The 7,831-nt window shown below is 34.5% G+C and overlaps 1 protein-coding gene across 5 annotated transcripts in view; it reads left to right on the top strand.

Annotated features, from left to right (window-relative positions):
• The window catches only part of LOC138739243 (serine protease 23-like), a 51,551-nt gene that overhangs the window by 32,780 nt on the left and 10,940 nt on the right, over window positions 1-7,831 (top strand). Inside the window, exon 2 of one of the 5 annotated variants that reach the window (XM_069890900.1) lies at window positions 5,755-5,975. The exons of the other annotated variants lie outside the window; for them this stretch is intronic. The gene's annotated coding sequence lies outside the window, so the exon portion shown is untranslated. The remainder of the gene's footprint in view (window positions 1-5,754; window positions 5,976-7,831) is intronic. 5 annotated transcript variants of the gene reach the window in all.

The raw sequence follows: 7,831 nt of genomic DNA, 5'->3' as shown, positions 1-7,831 counted from the left end.
TAATCTGTAAGGGCTTCAGACCTCTGGCTAGTCCATTTTCAAATCCTGAGAGATCCGCAGTGGTTCGGAATTTGGATCTGTTGTGGTTACTCACTTTTTTCCCAGGGTTGAAACATTGCAATCAAACAGGATCTGAGCTTGGCCAAGAGTTCAGTTCCATCAGCCATAAGCTGCCATCATCATTTCCATTGCATTCCCTCCAAAGACCAAAAGGGTTGTTCAAAATTGTGTGAAATTATTGAGAAACTGTTTTTCACCAACTTGAGGGTCAATGACGAGAGGCTATAGCTGACAAGTAATGGGCCAAAAAAATGCAGAGGATATTTTTTGTTTGATTTGGGTGAAAAGATTAATTCAGTGGTAACTTTCAAAAGAGAATTGGCTGAAAGTTTTTTAAAAAATAATATTTTGAAAGTTATAAGGTTTCTTCTCCACACCTCTCCAAGAGTTGTTTTTTAATTGTTTTGGTGAACAAACTAGATCAGTGAGTGGTTCTCAATCTTTTTCTTTCCACTCACATACCACTATGCTATTGGTGCTCTGTGATCAGTAAGGGATCACTTAAGATGGTATGAGTGGGAAGGGAAGGTTGAGAAGCACTGCTCACGACCCAGTTGTTACTGAAATATTTTGCTTGAGAAAAATGATTAGCCCATTTCCTTTGGAGTGATGAAACTATGAACATAACAAATCAATTAGGTACATTTGGTTTTCACATTTTTTCTTTCCACCCACATCCCACCTTAAGCAATTCCTTACTATGGCATAGGGAATACTTAAAATGGTATGTGAGTGGAAAGAAAAAGGTTGAGAACCACAAGACTACATATTCATTCTTCAAAAGCCTTATAAACTTGTTTCTTTTTAAACCTATTTAATCTTTTAGGAGAAAAACAAAATGACATCTCTTTATTTGCTGGATAAAAAAAGACTGTAATTTGACCAAATCTGTAACTGATCCTTCCTCTCCTCCCTCAGTCTACAAAGCTAAGGTATCTCGTATTTATCATGTTCTGAGCCACAGCATTTTCAACAGATTTTCAGGAATGTTTCCTTCTCTTCCAAATTTACAGGACTCCTTTACCCCCATCAATCAAGTGTGGAAAATTTCCCCATTTGCACCATGGAGCTGATGGCCTCAAGTCCATTTTAATGCCTTCTACCTTGGGGTTCTTACTGCCACTCCTTCAGCTGTAAGATGAAAGCCCATCATCATGTTTTGCTTGTGATTTCCAGGTTTTGTCCCTGACTTTTTCATTTCCATTGCTTTCCACATTTGCTCTTTTTGAGGCTGGTCTGTCTTGCATTTTCCATTGTATTCATTCATTTTCTCCCATTACACTTCTGCCTGCTGTGAGGAATGTAATTCTGCTACAATAGGAGTTCTCTTGTCCTTGCACACACTGCTCTTCCCACTCATTACAGCAATGATGTGCAAATCTGTCCTAAAATAGCTGGTTCACAAAAAGCAGAACTGATCTAATCTGACATTGGGCCAGTGAAATAGGAGCAGATTTTTGATCAACCGGCCAGCCAACAGTGAATTTTACAGTGAATAAGACTGACATATTTCTAAAATTGAAATAATACAATGTGCTAAGATTTTAAAACTCTTATTGGTATTATGGAATAGAGTTGATAAGGAAATGGGAGGATCTGGTTGGATGTCCATGAAAACGCTGCTATTTCAAAGTAGATTTACTCCTTTTTCTCTGGGGAATCTAAAGATTTGCAACAGCATGGTATTAATAGGATTGAGGATTGTTTTGAGGGAAGTAAATTTATTACATTTAATAGAATGAAGGAAAATTTAATATACTGAAAATATTAGATTGTTATTAACAATTTCATAATTATTTTACGGGAAATATTTGGTCAAGATTTGAAATTGTCACCAGAAACATTGTTATGTAATGGGAATATAAAGAAATTTATTTCAGTGATGTACAAATTATTACAAAAGAAACCTAAGAAATTAGGAATTCATAAATCAAGGCAAAGATGGGAAGTAGATTTGAATAAACAAATAGATGAGAGAAAATGGACTGTAAAGAAGTTATGAAAAGTACAATAAATGTGAGATACAGACTAGTTCAATACAATTTTATTCACCAGTTATATCTTGCATCTCAGAAGATAAATCCAAGTAAATCTAATTCAATTTGTTTGTTTTTGATGTGAACAAGAAGTTGGTACTATTCTGCATTCTACTTGGCAATGTCCTAAAGGTTGAAAATAGGTAATTTTTTTAGAACGAATAACTGGGATTAAATTCCCACATAATCCATTGTTATTTCAATTAGGAGGTGTTAAAGGAATTAAATTTAAATTAAAACTGAATATTTATCAAGTTAAATTTGTGCAAATTGCATTAGCTATAGCTAGAAAGTGCATTACATAGCTTGGAAATCTGATATAAATTTGGGAATGGAAAGATGGCATGCTGAGGTTCAGAGCTGTATACCACTTGAGAAAATAACGTATAATTTATGAGATAACTATTATATTTTGAAAATATGGAGCCTATATTTACAAAAGGTGGGTTTAAATACTTAATTGAATTTTTGATATTGTATTTCTTCTAAGATCTCTATATATAATATGAAATATTATAGTTATAAAACTCCAGTTGAAGAGTTCTGGCCCCTTTTTTCAGTAGGGGGTTAGTATGGGATGGAGTCTGGGTAGATCTATATTTCTATCTTTTTTCTTTTTCTTTTTATACCACATATATTGCAATTTGAATTACATATTTGTAAAATGAATGCATTTATCATGGCTTTAAATCTATAAATAAAATATTTTTTAAATTACAATGTCTTAAGATAATGTTACAATTAACAAAGTGAAATGATGTGTCACATCAGATTATGGACTGCTTTCATTGTAACTCCAATCATGACAGCTTGCATATGTTGACCCAGATGAGAAAACATTCGACCTGCTAGAAGTTATTTTATTAAACAATTTATTTAAGATATAAACATAAATGATCATTATTAATGTTCGTGCAAGCAATTCTCAAAGAAGGTAATGCATATTGGCATATTTGCAAAATTGCAGGGGATATGTTCCTTGGTTAATTTTCTTCTTTTTAAACTATTTTATTGAAATTTAAAATTAAACCATAGTTGTATCTTTAAGATGCAATTGCAGAAGAAAAAAAGCAAAACCCTTTGATCAAAACCCCTTCCATTTAGCAAGGTTAGAAAATAACCTAACATGTGGATGTCAAGTGAGGACAACTCGGAAACCGACAACACAGCATCAAAGTTTAGATTAGTCATAAAACTGTAGATTATGGTATTGGCCCATAAAAGGGCCCATGTCTTTTAGAAATTAGTATTTGAATCTTTTTTGACATTTTTATCTAAACTTAAACAGGACATAACATATCTTTCCATTTGATCAATATTGCATGTCTGGCTAACAGTGAAGTAAAAGAGAAAAGTTGGTTTTGAGATGAAGTCAATAAAACATCATCATCATCCAAGCAGAACAATTAAAGGGCAAAGTTCCAATTTAACCTTGAGAATCACTGATAATGTGTGAAAAATATCTTTCCAATATTGTTCTAGACTAGGGCAAAACCAAAACATGTGAACCGAGGAACTCTCTTCAATTTTACATTTGTCATATAGAGGATTTACATCAAAATAAAAATGATCCTATTTAGTTTTAGATAAATGTACTCTATGGAGCACTTTAAATTACAATAAATAATGTCGTGCACAAAGGGAGGTCATATTAATCAAATTATAAAGGGAATCCCAAGCCTCATCAGAAAATGAAAGATTCAAATCCTATTCCCAATCACTCTTGATCTTAATGAGGCTGATCTTAAATCAAGCAAATTATTACAAATAAGGGATATTGAACCTTTTTGAGAAAGTTGAAAATCCAAAAGTTAATCAAAAATATACCTCTCAGGAATTTGCTGAAAATCGGGAATCTGAGATTGAACAAAATGTCTAACTTGTAAATAACTTTAAAAAAATGTGTATTTGTTCAATTTTTTCCACCAAATGTACAAAAGAAGAAAAATTATTATGAATAAAAAGGTATTTGAAACATTTAATAGTCCATCCATGACAATCATTAAAAATGGTGTCTTGCAAAGAAAGTTTTAAATAAAATGGTGATTAGATATAATGGGACAAGCAAGGAAAAAACTCCAAAATCTAAAAAAAGCTTTTAATTTGTGCCCATATTCTCTAACTATGTTTAATTATCAGATTATTAGGTTATATCAAGAGGAGGATAAACAAGAACCTAAAATGGCCTACAAAATATTCTTTGTAAAATTGAATTCCATTTCTATGCATGAAGGGTGGTCCACCAAATTATCAAAATATAACAAAGTATTAACTTGTGTATAATGGTCACCCAATAGTACAATCTAAAATTGGGAAGTGACAATCCACCATTCCTTTCAGCTCTTTGAGAATGAGCTTTATTTAAACGGGGATGTTTTCATGCCATATGTAAGAAGGTACAAGTGATTCAAGTGAGATGAAAAAAAAATTAGGAATAAAAATTGGTATAGATTTCAAAAGGTATATTTAAAAAAAAAAAAAAATTAGTTAAGAGGTTCATTTTAATAGAATTGATATGACCAACATTGAGAATAATAAAGGTGACCATCTCGATAATAATAATTTAACCTGATTAAATGGAGTGCAAAATTTTTCCTTAAAATATGTTTATAGCTCATAGTAATTGTAGTGCCAAGATAGGTAAATTGATTTTTTACAATGTTAACAGGAAAATTAGCATAACTTGATAGCGAACCATTCAAAGGTAAAAGTTCACTTTAATGCAGATTCAATTTTTTCCCCAAAAAATGAATTAGAGGAATCCTCTGGATTTGAAACTAAAAGCAATAGATCATCTGCATACAAAGAAACCATTCCTCTGGATCCCAATAAAATCTCTACTTTCTCGAAGAGCCATTGCTCAGGGCTTTCCTACCAAGTCAAAAAGTAATGGACTTAAAAGAACAACCCTGATGAGTACCCTGCTGAAGATTAAAAGGTTTTGATTTCTATAAATTATAAAGAATTGAGGCAGTGGGACATAAATAATTTACTCCAGTTAACAAAATAAGGCCTGAAGTTAAGCAAATAACCCCATTCCACCCAATCAAAAGCCTTCTGTGCATCCAGAGCAAGAATACATTCAAGGTCAGGAGTGGGAGAGTAAATATAGAATATTCAATAAAATAAGAATAGCAGTTTGATCTTCAGAATGATTGAAGGTAAAAATTCTCCAGTCCATGGACCAATATTTTAGACAAGATCCTCATATCTACATTAAGTGAAGAAATAGGCCTATAAAAAGCACCATCAAGAGAATCCTACAGCCTTTTTGGAATAAGAGAAATTCAAGCTTCACTTAAAAAAAAAAGGAAGATTCCATTGTTCAAATGAATCATTAAGAAAAGGATTTAATTGAGGCACTAGTAATTTAGAAAAGCATTTGTAAAATTCCACAGGGTATCCATTGGGACCTGGAGATTTACCTATATGTAAAGAAGAAATTATTAGTTTTTTTTAAACCATCTACTTTTCTACACTTTTAAAGGATAGACATCAAATGCTGTCCTTGCTGCCAACATCATTCAATCCTACAAAATAATTTGTATTAAAACATACAGCATTGGTTGTCTGAGTACAGTGTGAAATCTTACAATACAAGATCTGGCTTCAGCAGGAGAGAGATTTTACTTGGCAAACTTGTTTGCTATTTTTGAAGGTAACCATTTGAGAGAGTTGCTGAAAATTTGGTGACTTCGGAGGCTTTCCAGAATGGGTCGACACTTAAGCACCAAATGTTTCCGATGAGGGGAGCAGGATTACCATGAAGAGTCAACCTTGAAGCAGACACCACTGCCTCTTCCTTTACCCATGAGCTTTCTCTTGCCCATGTGATATAGGGAGAAAACTTCACACTGAAAGACCACGCCTGGAGAGTTGGTGAGCCATGTCTCTGTGAAGCAAAGTGCACAGCAATTTCTTGTGTACCTCAGGTCCAGCATTCCTATCTTTCAGTCTTCAGAGATTGGAGGAGGAGGAGGAGGTGGGCCTGCAGACACCTGAAGTTTTCTTTCTTGGAGTCCAGCATTTTGGGCACAGAAGAGGCCTTCCTCATGCTTCTTGGTTTTGTATTTACTGACATTGTGTGCTGGTGTGTGGGGGTCACTGCTTCCAATAGGTAATAGTAGAAGTAGTCATTAATTTAACTGCCTTATAAAAAGCTTGCCACTTTTATTGACTTTGCTTGATATAGGTTGGAAGAAGTGAAGAGGCACAATGTGAGAAAAGAATTCAAGGCATCCATTGACAGTGCAAACTAGTGCTTCATAATGGAGAGGACTGGGGGAGAGAAAATGTTCATCTGAACTGAAAGATGAAGCCCCATAGGTTAATGATGTACATAAAATTCCAATTGTTATTTTTAACTGCCACACCATATAATTTTTAAACAACTCAACCATCAGGCTATCACATTTATAATAGTCCATTTTATTTATCAAAAGAATGCAGTCTACAAATTGCTTCAGACATCTATTATGGAACTGATTCAAATTTGAATTGTTACAAGTTCCAACTCGTGCAGTTCCAATATTTTCAGTGTGAGTCCTCAGCAAAGGTTTGTCTTCAGGGCTGCTTTTCTTTGTTTTGGAAACAGTTCTGATGGTTCCTTTGTCTGTGTTAGTCATGATTACTCCATTTCTGATACTGCCGCTTCATTACATGAAGTGGCTTGCATTGATGGAAAATTAATTTTGTGATCAGTTCGAAATTCCTGTATGCTAGGCAGTGTCTGGAACTTGATGTTTAGCGCTGCTTTGTGTAACACTAATCATTTTATTTTCTTTTGGTATCGCACATTTAGTTTGTTTACATTTCTTTCTTTGTTTATATTTCTCTTTATATACATATCTTTTCTTGAGTACAGTTTTTTGCCCTACCAATGAATAGAAATTCTTCCTGGCCCACAGCATAAAGAATCTTTGTGTTGTATGTGATGGCATGTATGTATTCTGACAATAAATGAAACTTTAAACTACCAGGTTCATGAATAATTGCTACCCCTCAACCATCATAAATCTCAACAACAGGCCAAAGCAGAAACCCCTTTTCCATTAGCTTACCGGTTAAGTATGTGGGATAGGAAGCCATTTACACTGTTTCCACTGGGACAATGACTTTACGACAGGACACGCATATCCCGGCGATCAGGGTGTTCTACCTTCAACCAGAAATGGGTGACTTTCTGCTGTCCTTTTTCCACTGGTTTAATCAGAACACCAACATCAGCTGACACGGGATATGAGTAGTGGTTGAGGCTGTCAGTCCCGGGTGTGAAATGAGGTAATTGGATGCCGTTGTGCTGACTGTTTTCCATTTCCACTGGACCCTACCCCTGTTAATTTCCCGTTAATTCCTGGGGCAATGTGCCAGTGGAAAAGGAGCTAGAGACTCATTTAAGGACATCCACATTATTCATTTCTTAATATTTCTGAGTTTGCATATTCAGTTTGTTTACATTTATTTCTTTTGTTTGCATCTCTTTCTTGAGTACAGTTTGCAGTTGCCAATAATTTCAAAATTCTGCCTGGCCTCCAGGGGAAAAAAGAATCTCAGGGTTGTAGGTGATGTCATGTATGTAGTCTGACATTAAGTTTGAATTCTGAACTTTAGAAAAGGCATAATTGAAAGCTCTGGTCAAAATATCTTGCGCTGGCTGGGTGCAAGACAAACTGCCAGCTGAGGCAGCCCCTGAAGAGGCAAAGCAAACCTAATGCTGATTCTTGCATGAGTTCTCC

This window comes from Narcine bancroftii, chromosome 7, assembly GCF_036971445.1.
Source record: "Narcine bancroftii isolate sNarBan1 chromosome 7, sNarBan1.hap1, whole genome shotgun sequence".
In the NCBI taxonomy this organism is placed as follows: Eukaryota; Metazoa; Chordata; class Chondrichthyes; order Torpediniformes; family Narcinidae; genus Narcine; species Narcine bancroftii.
Note: the sequence above shows the minus strand (reverse complement) of the source record. Positions and strands in the feature narration are given on the sequence as shown.